The sequence below is a fragment of the Lepidochelys kempii genome, chromosome 14 (genome assembly GCF_965140265.1).
Source record: "Lepidochelys kempii isolate rLepKem1 chromosome 14, rLepKem1.hap2, whole genome shotgun sequence".
Classification (NCBI taxonomy): Eukaryota; Metazoa; Chordata; order Testudines; family Cheloniidae; genus Lepidochelys; species Lepidochelys kempii.
Window position 1 is genome coordinate 6,969,939 of NC_133269.1, and position 18,941 is coordinate 6,988,879.

Genomic DNA, 18,941 nt, shown 5'->3' on the forward strand with positions numbered 1-18,941 from the left:
TAAGCACTAAATGAAAAATGCCTGGAATTCCTAAGAATTAATTAGGAGTGTAGCTAATAATGTTATAATAGATACATAGTAACATTGTTCATCTCTTTTAGAATACTGTCTCGGAGAACAAAACATCTGTACAATCGAAGGGGAATAGGAATGTCTGTTCTTTTGCTACTGTGTGTTACAGTTCACATGATATGAAAAGTTAAACAGTACTCTATTATAAAAGTATATATTCTGAAACCATGCTGCAGTGATTTAATTTTTTATTAACACATAATCTTACATTGCCAAAAATATGGTAAGGTTTAAACTAATCAAAATGCTTTCTCTTTTTTTGGTTCCACAGCAAATGTGTTTATTATTGAATGTTTAAAAAAAAATCTCAGTTAAGATCTATATAGTATGCAAAAATGACATATCCATGGTGGAATGGGAATTTTAAGAGCCTCCTCTAATATTAAACAGGCAGATATCCCACGCCTGTGCAAGGCTTTGTTGGCTGCAATGGAACCCCGTACAGACATGGGCCTTTGTCAGCATGGAGTTCATTGTACAACTGGGGAGTAAGTCTTATATCGGGGTCCCTTATATTGCAGTCAAGGTAAAGTGTCATTTTGATCGAAAGCCTCCTTTATAATAACTTCACATTCGTATGTCCTTAAGGATCTGGAAGTGCATTAAGAGCTTTGCTTACTCAGGAATGACTTCACCCACCACTGCAATGCAGCCACCTTTGGAGTGGAGTTGGTAAGTGTGACGCTACCAATCAACTTAAGAAAAGTAAAGAAGATTACCCATATACAATTTTACCCATATACAGTTTTAAAATATAGGGAGAATTGAAGAAGGCAGCTTATTATTACTTGAATTTGACCAAAATTCTCAGTTTTTCTACAATTGCACTATTACTGGAAGAGTACATACCTCCAGAATGCCCCCTGTAAATTACAAGACAATCAGCCTTGCCCAGGGTTAAGCTGCTCATGAATGTGGCCCACAATATTGGTGATGATATATTCCTAATATGAGATTTATTTAGAATATGTATAAAAATACATGGACATAACTTTAAACATGAATCAGAGTGGAGACTATGTGAAGCTCTTACCTCTTTGTCATGGGGTTCTGTGTAGAGTGTCCCTCTACTGAATGTTGACATTGCTAGCAGGAGCAGCAGAATCCTATACTGGGCTCTGGTAACTTGAATGGTTTAGGTTTCTCCTTCAAAGTAGCAAAATAAAAGTCCAGAGATGATTGGGAGGGGGTGAGATAATATCTTGTGGAAATTTTCTTTCTCCCTTCTTCTTAAATTTCAAAATATGAAATTTCATAAAAACGTCAAGCAGCTCTATAGCTGGTCAAAAAAGTAGGGGGAGGGAGACTGAGAATTTCAGTACAATTTTTCTAAACTTTGACATTTCATCTGGGTTTTAAAATTAAAAAAATTTTGACTGGATCCTATGAAAGGTAAAATGAAGAAGGAACCTGGTGCTAAAATGTGAAGATCTGAGGGATCTGTCTATGTACAGCTTATGAATTCTGGTTCATTTCATGAAATTGCTGTATCATTGAATGCCTCAATGTCTAGTAAGTCAACCATGGGCTGACAAGGTCTCTGTCCAGTGTCACACTAGAAGAACCTACGGCACTAACAAAAGAAATTGTTAACCTTAAAGCTTGTGCTCTGGCAAGGCAATGGATATGCTAAGGATAATGTGGTTTCAAGAGGAACAAACGCACAGGCTTTTGGAGGGAGACGGAACTTTTTTCACTGTGGGACCAGTCAAAGTCAAAGGAAACTGGCTGGAAGAGAGCAAGCGAGAGAGAGAGAGAGAGAGAGAGAGAACAGACTCATGTTCCAGAGGAGAAGCGTCCGAGACGGGGGACTTGCAATCCTGAAAGGATGCTAACCCAAATCCTGAGGAACACTCCAGATTGGTGAGGAAGATAAGGTAGGGAATGACATATAGATGTTCTATTGCTTTCTCTAGAGCTGTACGTTTCTTCTTTGTCTGAAGTAAAGAGTGATCTATTTGGGAACCCTGTTAGCAAAGTCTGTGGATTATGTGCTTCAACTATCCCGTGTCCCCGGAGAGGTTAACTGTAACCCAGAGTGCCCTGGGAAAACATGTGATTAAGCTACTGAGGAGTCTGGGGGAGCTGGCACTAGTTTCAGGATCCAGGCAGTTGGTCCCTGAGGTCTCAGCTCTCAGAAATGGGGGGCTAGACAGGGGATCTGCACCACAGGAATGTGCTTAGAGCGGGATTCAGCTCAGACTCAGGAAGCTTAAAGCATACGGGTCCAGCATATTGGGACCCATACACAGCAGTCTGGTAAGAGTCCGGAAGGGGAACTCGACTAGAACTGTGACATAAGCCTTTCTCTTCTAGGTCACTACTTCAGAGCCAGCCTAGGTCTGGAGTCAACTGTTTTGTCCACTGAATGTCTGTTCAAAGGCTTGTGTGAAGTGAATTAGTGGTCTTCACTCTGTATCAAAATGTGCCATAAGCAATCAGCACCCTGGTAGACTCAGAGAGGCAAAGGGCTGAAATGGGCCATGGAGAAGGAATATCCTCTTACCTTTCGAGGATCTGAATTAAAGAACATTCCCAATTATATCAGTTAGGATGTAAATGTATAGAGATATAATGTCTGATGCCTGAGGGTGTAAACTGACTACTAAATGTTTATGATTCGGAAGAAACTTCTTCAATGAGCACTTTCTGACGCATCTGGCATTGGCCACTGTCCTTGACAGAACACTAAACCAGATAGACTTGAGTCTGAACCTGTCTGGCAATTCATGTTTCTATGTCCCTCTAATGCAGGGTTAAGGAAGAGATGCAGGGAAAAATTTGTGCTCGCCTACCTGTTTCTGTGAATAAACAGGGCATTTTCTTACATTAACTTTAAATTTTCTTGATGTTCCATTGTGGAGAATCTGGTAAAAAATACCCTGTAGATGCCGCCCTGCTGGTCTGAGCACCTTCCTTTAGTTTTTCTGTTAGTTTTTTTTTAATTAAAATCTTAAACAGAATTTGTTTCTTGCAGTTTTGCTGCTGCCAAGATACTTACCAGATGTGGCATATGCCTCAAAGGAGCTCAGAACTGGGTAAGCTCCTAACCCAAATTATTTTACTTGCCATTTCCTTTCTTGGCAAAGGGCCCCATATGAGAGCATCTTAAACCGTCCACTAGAAAGGAAAATGTTATATAGCTTTAAAAATAGTTTGTGTCTGGGCTGGGCATGGAGGGCAGCTAGTGTAATTATAAATGGTGATTAACAAGATCATGCCTGCTCAAGTCACTTGTGACTTGCTGAATTCAAGTTAATGACCATGAAATGCATTATTAATAATACTCGGGCCAGCTGCTAGTACTATGAGTGACATATTTAAAGTAGCCAATGGAAGCCAGTAAATAGTATCATATGTTAACAGTTAAGAGCTTAAGCCCTTCGTTGAAAACTTTACCCCCATGGTGAGTGTTTGAAGTTTGCATTCTGCCTTTTTAATGTTTTTAGAGGCTTCTTGCATTCAGCTCTTTATAGCTTCAACTTCCCAGCTTATTTTTGGAGCTTCAGACCAAGAACTGGGATTTGGAAATAGCGTTTGAGCCTGTGTGCAGTGACCATTTTAAATGGCAGATGGGTACATTCATTTTGCCTAACTTGGGAGCCAATTGAAAACTGTGACTCAAACTTGGACCTGACTAGGCTTGGATTCCGCTCAATAGAAGGTGAAGAAAAGAGCAGCAAAGTGATAAAAATTAAATGGGAAAACAATTTGGCTGAAAAAGCTGACAGAATGAAAAATCAACAAAATGTGTGGAGCAAGTACAATTCATATCATATGTTAAGACACCACCTAACAAATCCATCAGGCGGTTACATTACAGGTGGGAAAAGATTCACAAGCTAGAGTTTTGCAAAAAATTAATTTGAAAGGTTTGCAGAAAGCTCTGACTTCACAAGATTCACCTCGCCCTAATTGAGCTTGTGTCTTCAATGACCTACTACTGTTTCTATCTCCATGTATATCATTTTAATGTCTGTTTCTTCAGTTCTCCCACATCTTCTTGAAGGTTTTTGTCCTTCTCCTTCCTTTGTGTTCATGCAGCTCTCTTTGTTTCCCGGCTTACGTGGATCAGAAGTACCAAAGCATCAGGAGAACGCTTATTAATGAGACCTTTCTAGCTTGATTTTCCTTTTAGCAATGCATCTGAACTTCAGAGTTTAATCTGAACCAAAGTGCCCCCAGCTGAGGGTTGTCCATCATCACTATCCTGGCCAACACCTGAGTTCTAAGGGACCCTATCTAAAGCAATGCATGTGGCATCCCATCCAGCTCCCTCCCTCTTTTGAGCATGTCCAAACATCTCCAACTATCCATGAGCCTGACACTGCCCTTCTCTCCACTCCACATCACCTGTTAGGCTGCAGTGAAACACACTTGCCCGCACCCTTTTTGTGAGGCCCTAGAGTGCCCTACATGGAGACAGCAGGTGCTCGGATGTCATGACGGATAGATGAAAGACAAGGTGAGTGAGGTAATGTCTTTTATTGGACCAGCTTCTGTAGGGGAGAGAAACAAGCTTTCACACTCACACAGAGCTCTTCTTCAGCTCTCAGTGGGTGGACAGATAGCAGGTGGAGCTGAAACCCAAATTTCCAAGGGCAAGAAAGGACAGTTGGTGTCTGCAATGGCCTGCTATTATCATTGTATTGCAGCCAGCCAAGATTAGGGTCCCATTATGCTAGGTGCTGTAAACCTCGTAAGAGACAGCCACTGTCTCACACGTTAACAGACAATGGGCAGGATTGGAGGGAAAGAGGTATCGTGACTCATCCCATGTCACACAACAAATCAATGGCGGAGACAGAATTAGAGCCTAGGTGTTTTGTCTCCCAGTCCTGTACACTATCCACTGAATCATGATTCCTCTCAGAACCCCCTTCAGGCTATGGCTGACTGGCTTGGCTGTAGAATCTGCAGGGTAAGAGAGAAAGAAAGAGTAGATCCCTCCCTCTGATAAGTGCTATACTTTCATCTTCTCTTTTTCCTTTTCCTCACATTCTCTCCTATTCCTTTCTTCTCTCTGCCTTCCTCTTCACTCCTTCATCTCCCCTTCCCTCGTGACCACATTATTCATTCCCTCTGTCACCACCTCTCTCAGTGATCTGCCTTCCTTTTGTTAAGGCCAGTCCTGTGCAGAATTTCACTGGACTGCTTATTCTATGCAATGCAGAATCACGCAGGATGCAGTGTAAAATATAGATGCACAAGTGGACAGATTAATTCTGGTGAGCAACTCGACATGAATGCTACAGAGAAGCTTCATAAGTCTGTGGACCCGTTTGTTCTTACTAATGGTCCATCCTGGTTCACAGCTCTTGTATAAGCTGTTGTTAATGGTAAGAGCTTAGCTCTGAGAATGAAGGAGACTCAGTCGATTGCCAGCTATGTGCCAATGAGCATAGACTAACACAGTGAGAATTTCCTGGACCTCTAGCTTCTGTTGTGGCCCCATTGCCAGCTACCATCCCTGATTTTGACCTATTGCTGGCTGTCGTCTTGTCTGGAAGGCTAGTTCTTTGGAAGCAATGATGAATCAACAACATGGGTAATTTTCTGGAGCTGTTACAGCTCATGAAAAGATATTGACCTTCCAGTTGTGCACATTATGATCACTTGCCAGAGAATGCAAAATACAGTCCCTCTGAAATTCAGTATGAGCTCATCAACATTAATGTTGCATGAGTTTGCAAGCAGATGGCAGGGGACATTCAACTAGTTGGAATGTACTCTATAGTAGTAGACCAAACTTGCATGTGGCAAACAGCTGAGCTTTGGCCTGAGGTAGGGGATACCACTCCCAACTTAACAGCACATAAAGAATGTGTTTACATCCACGGCTATAACTGAACATGACTCAGCCCCACTCTGCAATGACGTAGGTCAAGAGCTAACTTTTTGGGGACTGTAAAACTGTATAATATTAACATCTATAACAAACACCGTATTTTTACATTCATGATAGCACTTTTCATCTTGAAGGATCCCAAAGAGCTTTACAAACTGTCCAGCGATATACATTATTACATATAGTACTGTGTATACAATATTGTTGAAGGGTGATAGCCACTTAGTTAAGAGTGCAACCAGCCTCCATTATATACCATTATTTTAGCCCCCTCTTTGTCCTCACCCCCTCCAACTATGGCTTGGGAAATTTGTTTGACGTGAAAATTGTCATTTTCTACTTTGAAGGTGAAAAATAATTTTTCTACAAAGTTTGAGGAAAATCTGTCAAGCCATTTTTGAGTTATTGGTCATTTTAAAATACCCTGATTTTGACTATTCATTACCGCTTCTGTAGTGTCTCTGTGTCTCCTCCTTGCTCAGAAATGCCCCACTACCACTTCAAACTTTGCATATAGTGAAATCTTTCCTTATAATTATGTATTTAAAGAAACTGGGTTGCACCTGAGCAGTTATTCGTTACGCTTGTTGTGGCTGGTATTGTGATGAAATACGCATTTCCTTGCACTTGATAAGAATGTGCCTGTGTTTATTATGTAGGCCAGCGGCTCTCAACCTTTCCAGACGACTGTCCCCTTTCAGGAGTCTGATTCGTCTGGTGTACCCTCAAGTTTCATCTCACTTAAAAATGACTTGCTCCCAAAATCAGACCTAAAAATACAAAAGTGTCACAGCCACACTGTTACTGATAAATTGCTGACTCTCTCCTTTTTACCTTATAATTATAAAATGAAACAATCGGAATATAAATATTGTACTTTCATTTCAGTGTATAGTATACAGAGCAGTATAAACAAGACATTGTCTGTATGAAATTTTAGTTTGTACTGACTTCGGTCCTGCTTTTTATTAGCCTGTTGTAAAACTAGACAAATATCTAGATGAGTTGATGTACCCCCTGGAAGAGCTCTGTGTACCCCTAGGGGTACTCGTTCCCCTGGTTGAGAACCACTGAATTAGGCAGTGTAATTGCTCACTTCTTTGCTTATAAGAGTTGGGTTTTGTAGTTGATACAGTAGATAGATGATGTAGTAAATAAACACTTAGCAACCTTAACTGGTTGTCGCATTGGTAGCTTTCATTTTTGGAAGGCATGTACTGCATATATTCATCATAAGGTAAAATGCGATCTTGGGCAGAACGCTAGCACAAGGACTGTATGTACTGTATGCATTTATACATGTCCATATAAAAATCACATTGAAGTGCAGCCACCTCTGGGGTGGAACAGAGCAGCTATTCAGCCTCGCAACATTGCACAGCAGTTTAGGGCACAGAGTAAAGAAGATTGTGGTATTCCATTGAAGTTGCAAACAGGATTGTAAATGGATAGCTACTCCGCGGGGTATTATCATTGACCCATTTAGTTTATGGTAGCACCAAGAGCCCTCATAAGGCCTGTACCAACAGATAGTAAGACATTAAACTCCTACCTAATGCAGAACTATTTTAACCCAGAATGTCTGGACATTTGCTTTACGTCTCAAGCACCATTATTTTCACGGGCCCCCTAACACCAGACTGAGCTTTTGGTTCACTACCAGCACAAGTGGAGGAGTGTCACCTACAGTTCTGAATCACCAACACCATTTCCTTTGCCCCTTCTCCACCCTATCCCTCCCCCGCCCCCCGAATATTTCTTGGAAGTCTCCCAGTCATGCTCCCAATGCAGCTGTTCAAGGGAGCGCTAGGCTGGAATCCTGCCCAGCTGACGCATAGCTGCACAAGGAACTGGAGTGGGGAAGAGAGCCCCCTCCCCCATCGTATACCATTTCCACTGGACAATATAGTGCAAGACTTTCCCCTCTAAGTCTAGCTGGCAATGCCCTTTGCAGGGGCATCATTTGCTTTGGGGCAAGAGGGGCAGTTGCCCTCTGCAACCTTGGTTTGCACCATCCCACCAGATTTTTCATAGGTCTATATGGTCCATTATGTTATCCACTCCTCCCCCTTCCTCCCCCCCAACGTTGGGGGATATAATATAACCACATTAATGTTCTATATGCTGACACAGTCCCCCTCCGCCCAGAATTTTTCTAGGACGTGAGCCCTGCCCCTGTGCCATCCAGTGAAGTGGTATTTCTGAGCTTGCCCAATATCCTTACTGGCCAACCCCCATGTTAGCAAACAAGGGATGCATGAGCCACAGCTTCATCTCCCCTTCTCACCATCTTCTTCCCAACAAAGGGACGGGGGGGACTCATTTCCTTCTATCAGCAAACGCCTCCAAAAATTCATTGCAAGGGGGAAAACATCAGACAACTTGCCCATTCTTAGCCTTGTCACCCCCCCTCCCTGACCCCCTTCTATATCAAACACATTCCAGCCATGCCTGTCTGCTGCTACAAAGCCGGCCAGCTTAATAATTAATAGCATGGAGGGTTTACAATAATTAGCCACTGGGATGTTTGCAGTACAAAAGGGGGACCAAAGGCAGCATGGGTTCCTGCAGCGTCACAGATGCCATGGTGACGGGTGCAGTATAAAGATATAGATGGAATAGAATAGCCTTGGAGAGGGGCATGCCAAGAGCACAGCCATGGGACACATGCACAGCACAAATTCATGCAGGAGGGGAGCAGATGTCCACTGTTCCCCACCTCAAACCCAGCACTAGTTGGACACAGGCGCCTCTGGAACTGGGCTCAGACCTTGCATCCAGGTTGGGCATGAGGAATCCATTCCTCACATCTCCCTCACAGTTTCTGTGGGACTTGGCCTTCCGGTCCAGGCTCAGGACTGGGTTATATATTATTATTTTACCAGGCTTGGCACCTCCCGGCTCTCACCAGATATAGGGCCTTAGGCTCAGGAGCACAAGAAACAACATGGACATTTTGTTACATTCCTTGGGTTTGCCTCAAGCTCGAGTAGAAGCGGTGCTTGGCACGGCAGCATGCTCTTGCTTTCTGAGTCTAGTTGGGACGAGTTGGTCATTGACGCATTGGGGGAGGAGCAGGAAGCCAAAACCGTTTGTAGGCAAATGGCAACTTAGATGACGTTTGAGAAGCACTGAGCTTGATTCGCCCCATGTTGCTTGGTTTAAGTGCAGTTACACCAGAGTAACGCTGAAGTCACGGTGGCGAGTCAGACCCACTGTTTCCATGGAAGCCCAAAAGCATGGTAAGACTACACAAAAATAGAGGTTATCAGTATCACCATGGTTTGGATTAGTTCCTGTCATCACTTCTGTGTCCCCTATTTCAATGAACCAAGACTCCTTCCAACCACCGATGCTCCAACAGTCCTTATGTCACCCCTGATCCCAGCTGCTTTTTATCCAGCTGGTTAATAAATAGGACAATCTTAACATTTCATTTATTTTAAAATTATTTGAAAGGTTGCCCTCGCTGTGGGAGAAGAGGCCCAGATGTCCTCAGTACAGGCTCTTCCAAACCTCTTAAAGACAAAAAAAAAATAAAAGTGTATGCCAAGTGAGCCTCATTAAAGTACAGACCTTGTCCTGTTTAGTATGGATCTTACCATTCTCATTTACTCCCTTACTGTATGCTGGTCTTCACCTGCTCTTCCCTGTCCTCCAAAGACCTAATGTTCCCCGCACCAACTATCCCATCGAGTATCAATGTCAGATCACCATTGTGAAATCAGATAGCGCTATCCACACCATGACTCTGAATAAGCCCCTCATGGGGAAGAGATGTACAACATTGTTAATGTTAAGAGAGGCTCAGCCCCTTGCCTGTAATCCCTTTATTATTATAGATTAGTCTTGAAATACTTACCATGACTCTTAGAACATGGATTCTCTACCTGAATGTCTCAGAGCTCTTTGGAAGCGTTAATTAAGCCTCATTCTATGAGGCAAGTCAGTAATGTTTTGCATATGGGTAAATTGAGGGCACAGTTCAAAAGGTCAGTCCAAGATAACACAATATGTCTGTGGCCGAGTCAGGGAACAGAATATAGGAGTGCTAATTTCTCTAGACAATGTTTCCTCCTAAAAGAAGAGAGACCAGTTCTAAAAATCAAGAACCAAAAAACAGCTCAGAAAAGAGGAAATAAAGTTTAGAAAATGACACCTTGAACAAGCTATTTGGAAACAAAGCACAACAGTTAGTTTAAAATTAAAATCTGCTGGTAGGGATACGTGGAATAGGTTCTGTTTCAAACAATGGAGTTTGAAATGAGGGTTAGCACTCAATGTTAAAAATGACCAGAAGGATTTTCAGTGCAAAATTATAATCACCAAAGGTCACAGAGCATAAATAGAAAGACTGTAGAAAACATAAGAGAGGGGATGAGGAAAGGGCACTTAGAAAGGGTGTTGGCTGTGTGGATGCCGATCCGCAGCCGTACTCCGAAAACAAGTTTTGTTTAGTTAAGCCCCAAGCCTAACAAAGCTGAAGGTTCAGGGTTTTGCCAGTTCCAGGTTAAATTGTGACCATGTCACTATTGCCCATGCAAAGCGTGACTGGGTTTCAGAACTACTGGGAAGCAAAAGGATGAATCTGGCTCCAGTGAATGAAAAAACGCAGCCTAAGCTGGGAATGAAGCTGCTAACCTAAATGCACCAATACTTACCTACAATAAACAATGTCACCCAAGGCCCCTCTCTCTAAACAAAAGATGGTGTTTTTCTTTCTTTCCACACTTCTTTTCTCTCCTGTTGATCTGTCCCGTTCCACCGGGTTTCCCAATAAGCCCAAAAATTTAGGGAAGGAATGTGATCTGTCTATGAACTAAAGACCAATTGATGTAACTGATTGTTTTGATGAGGAACGCACACGCTTTGAAGTGGAATCTCTGCATGCGGATTTGTAATCCGCTCTTCTTCACTGAGTAGCTTGGGGGCTACGGATGGGGAGAGCTGCAGAAAGAGAAGTGTGTTTAAAACAAAGTGGAGTCATCCTCTTCCAGAAAAATGAGAAATCTTCAAGACCCAGGCAACAAAGTTGTAGCACTGAGGGAAAATAACGTGGCAACTGGCAATGGTGAGAACCAGGAAAACAGGGTAGTCCACCAGTAAGGTTTAAATAATTACTTTCAGGAGATAGGAGACCTAAGGGCATGGAGGAAAAAGAGGAGTTGGTAAAGGTCTGGAGTGAACCACGGGGCTTTGGAGCAGAGGGGACAGGGATGCATTGGGAATCTAAAAAGAGAGAGAGATTATGGGCCTCAGTAGCAAAATAAGTGCTTATTTCATGGCACTGGCTTTTTGTTCCCTCACAGAAATCTAATTATCTCTCACACCAACATGCTTAATGAATGAACTTGTACTCAGGTTGCTAACCTGTGTTGAAGCCCATAACACCACATCTACGCTGCTATTGTTACCCGAGCTAGCTAGATTAAAGCTACAATCACACTGACAATGTGGATGTAGACTCTGGTTGGGAGCAGGGAACTTTGACTAGCTTCTCTAAGGTGCCATACACAACTACAACCCATTACGCCTACTGAGCTTAAGGTACTTATTAACCCTTCAAAAAACCGAGATGCGCCCCAACCAAAACCCAAGATGTGACCACCCCTGATTTTGCATCTTAGGGTCTCTTCTTAAAGGAGATAGGAGAGAAAAACAAAGACATGAAAATCCTAGACAGTGTGAAATATCCTTGGGTAAGAAAAAGGGGTTGGGTGGAATACCTGTCAGCAGCCAAGCAGGGCTTTTTATCCCACTTCACTGCTTCTTGGTTATGTAGGAGCCTGAGTGTACAGATACCAGTGAGCACATGTCTATATGTGAGTGGTCTATTGACTGACTCTTGCCTATTTACACTATTGTAGTACCACCCTAAAACGCTGCTGGTGGGAGTCGTATATTTCCAAGCGTAAGAACAATAATAACCATTTTGTATTTCTTTAACTACTTTAGGGCTACCCTTGCACAGTTACCACTCTCATTGAGTTCAGGGACTGCATAAGGGCAGAGTTTAGCTCTTGGAATTAAGGGCAGCTGTGCAACCCTTTGATTGTTGTTTAAAATTGAGTGAACAGGCATTATAGGAAGGAATGCTTTGAGTAAATGAGTATTTTGATCTGTATTGTAATGATGATGCCAGCACAGGCACTAAATACCTGACTGGCCCCAAAATTACCATCACCTTCCAGACTTAATTTTTAAGAACATCGTGACTTTTATAACTCCCTCCCAAAATATATGTCCACTGAAATCACACCAATAATGGTGGATTACAGGGGTGTGACTATAGATAATTCATGTCCCAAGAAAGCTAGTTCTACTGATATTGTTCAGAAATGGTTCATTTCCTTAGCTAAAAAAAAAGGGAGGGGTGTGTGTGGAAAGAAAGCAGTAATTGAAAGTCGAGCCCATTTAAAATAGCTTAGATCAAAATCGAAGAATTGAAGCTTTTTTTCCATTGCAGAAATGATTTGGCCTTGAACCATGCAGACCTTGCTTGCTATTCTGCAATTGAAAAGAGTCTTTTGTGAGGATTTTTTAAAGTAATTACTACAAAACACTTCAAGTGGAATTCTGATTGTTGTCTCTTTCTCATTTCATGCTTTCATGACACTTTTGTTCAAGGATGAATCTTTTATGAAATGTCTGTTTTAGGTTACACCCTCCAGAACCTTATTATTTGCGTTAAAAAAAAAAACATTTATTTATAAGGTTTATGAGACATGTTTACATTTGGGCCATTCGGAACAGCCCTCCGAGTTGATTGCAGTTTCAGCTGATGTTCAGCTGGATTTGCATCACCAAGCTGTATGCGCAAACAGCAGTGAGTGAATACATGGGCTTGTTCACTAGATTTCCAACCCTGAGTGACCTGCTCATGACAGCACTAATTAAGAAGCAGTTGACTCTCTCTTTCAAAGTGAAAATGCTGTCAGCAGGAAGAGGAGAAATATCTTTCCTCTGGTAGACAGGTGGTTAGCAGGACAACTGCTGGACAAAAGCTGGAGGAGAACACAAAGCACACAGACTGCCTCTTTACATAAAATGAGACACAGATCTTTGAAATGTAAAAGTTACGCAGCGATCACCTTCTGCAATGAGTGGCAGAAAAATGCCTTTAAGACAGAACCAAATCACACTTCTCTGATTTTTCTGAGGCGGCTTAAGGATCTTTTGATCTCACCGAGGTATTTATTATCATAGTCTATTTGTTACGAATTGTGGCGTTGTTGAGAGCCAAAGTGAATTAACTTTGTACTAAAGGCTTTATAACAGAAAGCCTTTTGGCTTTGTAGCATATAGTGCCTGGGAATGCAATCTCTCATCAGAAGGGGTAAAAAGGAAGTAGGATCATAAACTTGGGAAGAGTCACACCTCCTTAACAATGCCTCAGAAGAACCCAGTACCTAAATAATGCAGCTTTGGCTAATCCATTTATAAAGGTGTAATCAGCAAATTAGTTTTTGGTGCCAGTCACAGCAGTGGCTTCTTTTAGACAATGTTTCTTAGCTACTGGCTGTGATCTGATTCCCTCCATCCCCGTTTTTCACACCCACACACCATCTCCTTTCAACCCACCACTGACCCACAATAAAACGGGGGAATTGGTCTGGCTCCACCTCAAGAAATGCTGACTATGGGGCAGGGAACGCAGGGCAAAATTCTCCCTTTGAATCTGCATTGGTTCAATGGATAGGATGCAGCAAGCACATACCACGCGTACACACTCACACTCACATCTTTGTGTTCAACTCAATGGGTTCCATTGACTTTGTGTGCAACTCCCCCCACCCCCGCCCCTCCTACATCTCTATACACAGAACTTCAATGAGAGTTTCAGGAAGCTGGCAGAATATGCCCTTGAGAGCTGCAGTGTGGCTTGGAGAGGAGAGTCTGGCACACGTATAGGGCTGTGCAAACTCTGCAGGGTTCAGTTCACAAAAGGGTTCGGCCAAATGACCTCTGCGATTTGGGTCTGCAGGGGCTGGACGCGTGACGTATCTTTGCATCTTCACCTGGCGGCTCCAAGATCAGTTCAATCCAAACTTCAAGGGGAGCTCTTCAACAGCTAGCCCTGCTTTATCCTTTTCCCGCCGCAGCCAACCGTCAGCAAGGCCCAGGACCCACCCTTTTTCTTAAATATCTTGATGGGGCTGGTTGCTGGGGGAACCATTTGACGCTTGGGGAGGGGAGGGGGAGAGAAGATGGCTGAGGGAAGGTTCACTGGGTCCCCAGTAGTGGGGGCAGTTGCCCTCAGTCTGTTTTCACTGAGCGGGGGCCGAGGTTCAGGCGTGTGTCAGAGCTGGAGCCCCTGACGCGGCTCCACACCGCTCCAGCCCCAGGAGGCCCGTGTGGAACGAGTGGGTGGCTTCAGTGCCTCCTGGATACGCCACTCGGTCATCGGTGCTGGGGGCCAAGTGCGACATACAAGGGGGTGCGGAGGCTTCTGCCAGAGTCCATGACCTAGGTAACATGCCCAAGGAAGTAGGAGGCTTGGGCGTTGGTGTGCGGGAAGGGATGTCAGGCTGGGATGCTTGCCGTGAGGGGCATGTGGGAGATTATGGCAGCTGGGTGGTGGTATCAAGGATCTTGTCACTTCTGAGGGGTCAGGAAAAATTAAAAGAGGAGGTGCCACCTCCAGGCAGCTAGGCCCAAATCAGTCTTCCACAGCGAGTGTGTCGCCAGAAGAGGAGCGGACTGGAGGCGTAATGGGCATGCGATGGGAAAGGGAGGAAGCTGACTGAGCTTGGCCCACTGTAGGAACCCATTTGGCACATGCAAAGGACTATATCTGCTGGGGGTGCCCATCACGAACACCGTTGTCCCCTCTAGCAGAGCAGAAAGAAGGAAGGGCTCCTGCTCTGGTGAAGGCTCTGCAGCGTGGGTGTTGTCCATCCAGCTTAGTCAGGTGCAGTGTGATCTGGTCCTGTAAACTGATTCTGAGCACACGTCTGGGTCAGTTTTACTGACTTGTTTTCCTGGGTCACCTGCCTCCACTGCTCTGCTGTGAAGCAGCACCAAGCCTCCCACTAAATCACAAAAGAGAAATAATAACTTTCTGTACTAACACAATTTAACTTCGGCCTTCAGTGGCAAGTAGTCTTCAGTGGCAAGAGTTGAGGCAGTGTATTCTAGTGGCTAGATCAGAGGTGGGCAAACTATGACCCACAGGCCACATCTGGCCCACAGGACCATCCTGCCCGGCCCCTGAGCTCCCAGCCAGGGAGGCTAGCCCCCGGCCCCTCCCCTGCAGCCTCAGCGCATGGCCAGCACTCTGGCCTGCCTCTCCTGCTGGGCCGTGTGGGCGGTGTGGCTGACTCCGGTGGGCGGCGGGGCTGCAAACTCCTGCTGCTCTGAGCAGCATGGTAAGGGGACAGGGGTGGGTTGGATAAGGGGCAGCAGGTCCCGGGGGGCAGGGAGAAGGGGGCGGTTGCATAGGGTGGAGGTTCTGCGGGGGGGGGGGGGCAGTCAGGGGATGGGGAACAGGACGCATTGGATAGGCATGGGAATCCCGGGGGGGCGCGGCTGTCAGGGGGCTGGGAGCAGGGCGGGTTGGATAGGGGGTGGGGTCCTGGGGGGCGGTTAGGGGCAGGGGTCCCAGGAGGGGGCAGTCAGGGGACAAGGAGCAGGGGGGGTTGGATGGGTCAGGAGTTCTGAGGGGGGCAGGCAGGGGGTAGGAAGTGGGAGGGGGCAGATAGGGGGCGGGGCCAGGCTGTTTGGGGAGGCACAGCCTTCTCTACCTGGCCCTCCATCCAGTTTCTCAACACCGATGTGGCCCTCGGGTGAAAAAGTTTGCCCACCCCTGGACTAGATCATGGTACTCAGGAGACATCAGTTTTCCCCCAGCTCTGTTACTGACCTTCTGCAATTCACTCCATCTCTGTGTGCAACTGTTTCCTCTTCTGTCATGTCTATTTAGATTGCAAACTCTTCATGGCAGGCATGAGTATGTACAATGCAGCATCTCTAGGGCTAATGTAATATAGCCAACATATAAATAATATTAAACAACATAAGGATCTCAAATGAGTTCGTTCTGTTCTATTAACTGATTCCTGCTTTTAACACATTAATTAATAAATGTTGGTCCAGATTCTGCTCTCACTTACACCAATGTAAATCTGGAGTGATGCCAATGGCCTGCATGGGGTGATTCCAGATTTACACTGGCGCAAAATCTGGTTCATCAGCTCTGTTATTTGGACCTTAAATGCAAAAGTTTTTTCCCTGAGCTCACTAGATGGGCCCCTCGGCTGTCTTTAAAATGGCACAGGCGTGACTGCATTCTTTGCATTTTTTCATTTAGTTTACAACACATTGTTATTAGAATAGTGGTTATTTCCTAATACCCTGCTCAGAATTGTGAAATTTAAAGTGATTACATATTTGCACTTGCCAACTATGCAGTAGCATCTTATGTGAAATGTTTCCTAGTCACTGTCTGCTGCTATGTTAGAACGGGGAAGGGGGGAGGAGGGGAAAGGGTAGAGGGGGAAGCAATTGGGGTGGGGGAAGAAGGGGGAGCTAGTGCAAGCAATTGCTAAACTAGGAACAGGGTCACAATATGCAATATATCCATGTACATCTCGGGTGGGGTTTAAATGGTGCCTAAGGGAGTTAGGCACTTATACCCACATTCCCCAAGGTATTCAGGAGTTGCTCCATCAGTGTTGCAAGGCCTAATGACAATATTTTTCAAGGTATTTAGATGCCTCAAGCTGAAGACAGGCACCTCATCTTTCAGGACCTAAATACCTGTACAAATCTGGCCCTAAGTCTCTTACGTGGCTACGGCCCATTTCCAAAAATGACAAAAGCACTTAGTGGGACTTAGGTGTCTCTCAATGAGACTTGGACTCCTAAGGCCTATGTCCTCAAAGGCATTTAGGTGCCTAAGTCCCACTGAAATATTTTGGAGGATCCGGGCTTTAGGGCTTACAGTGCCGAGTGAAGCAATGGCTAAATACTTTTTAAAACCTGGGCCTTAAAATCCTTAGGCTCCTTTCAAAATCCCAGCCCTAGAGGGTACAGTCTTGGGAATTTCCTTACAATAATTCTCCCAGGTGTATATAGCCCACTTTGACTCTGAGCCCCGTAACCCCTGTCTAGTTATGTTTTGGGTCCTGACCCTCCAGTCCCACAGGAGTAGTGATTACTCACATGGAGCCCAGGTCTGTCACCCATACTTACTGAGTTTCCCTTTGGAAAGAAGAGGCACAAATTCCTCCCAGGGCTTTATGGAGTGCAGCACATTCCCCGCTGCATGGCTAGCGTGTAGAGGTGGTGGAGCCATTGCTCTGCCTATCCCTTCCCTGCCGGCTGTCTGACACTGTTGGTCTCAGAAGGCATGTCTACACTGCAATGCAAGCCTGGGCTCAGACTCAGGCATGAGGCTAAACCTCCCCATTCTGTTTACACACCAAGTCTCTCAGACTTGGGCTTGGATCAAGGGCCCTAGCACCTTGTGAGGCTGGATGGTTTGAGCCAAAGTCAGACTGGGACCCAAAGTTCAAGCCCTATTGCTTTGCATGATACACACAACCCCCATACCCTCGACACAGGTCCTGGTCATTCCCCAAAAGTATCCCACAATCCCGTGGGCCAACTTCCTTTGTCCACTCTATCCCAAGAATATCCCGTCGACTTCAGGGAAATGGAAGCAGCCTGCCGTGGTATAATACAGCAGCTCAGTGAGTCAGTGTTTAACCCTCTCAGAGTCTTCTGAACACCCAGCTGCAAACACACCCCCATCAGAGAACCATCTGTGTTTGCAATGGAGACTGGACAGAAGAAGACTTTTGCAAAGCACGTAGCTTCATGGACAGGGAGCACAGCCAGATTTTGGTAAATCTCTGGTGCAAGGTCAACAAAACAGTGGACTTTAGTAAACATACCAGAAATGACCATGTTTGTGTACCAGCACATAGCGAAGAAGCTGGCAGCACTGCAAATTTACCAGACCGGTGACCAGTTCAGGGAGCAGATTAAGCAGTTCAAGACTATGTACAGGAAGACCTGGGGCCAGAACCTCACCTCAGTGGGTGGCGCATAAGGACCTGATCAGCCGGACTGGCACCTTGCTGGCCCTAGAAACCAGCACGGGGCCTGATGGGAGCTAGCAGCAGGCTCCGTGTGAGGACAGTGAAGTCACTCTGTTGCTGAAATTGGTCCCAGAGGTGGCTTTGGAGCAAAAGCAGTAGGGGCTGTTTGATGCTCCCCCTGATGCGGTTCCTGAAGAAGAAACAGAAGGGGCAGCAGCCAGGCCTAAGCCTAGTAAGTTTCTGGCTCCATTTTAATGTTTATTAATACGGTATTGGGAGGACTGTATGCCACCAGCAACTTGACTCCCCCGTCACCTCCCCACCCCCACCATGTGAAGTTGACAATGGTGACTAGGAAATGCAAACAGTAAAAACACCTGGAAAGTGAATTTTTAGTTGAGAACGCACAGGTTTTTGCTATGGCATTCCTTAAAAATAATGACCTTACGTTGCCGTGCCTGTAAGGATGCTGCTTTTTAATCACTCAATGGAGTAATGAGCTACCTGGAAACAGTGAACTGAGTGGGAGAGGGAAATGCTCTCCATTTAAGAATCTTGTCCATTTCAGTTAAAGGCAGTCCATGCAGTCCATAGGTGACAAAATCATTTGTGCCAAGTTTGACTGGGGTTTGAAATTTTGTCCAGAAGTGACTGGAGAGGCGGGCAGATGATGGAGAGGAGGAGAAGGGGGGTAAGGAGGATGGCTGTTGCGTTCTGTATGTTTGCATGTAGCCATAACAGACCATGTGATTTCTTCATGAATTCTGACCCAATCCCAGGTGCTGATAGCTGCAGGGCTTTCCTGATGTTGGAGTTCCTGATAGGTAGTCAGATTTCGGGGAAAGGCGTATTTCCCCCGGCAGCCTCGGTGGCTGATCAGCCCATTCCACTCACAGACGTGCTGTTCAAGTTACTATACGGTGGAATACTTCAGCTGCATACGCTGCAGGTTTCCCACTGGCAGCTTGGAATAACAT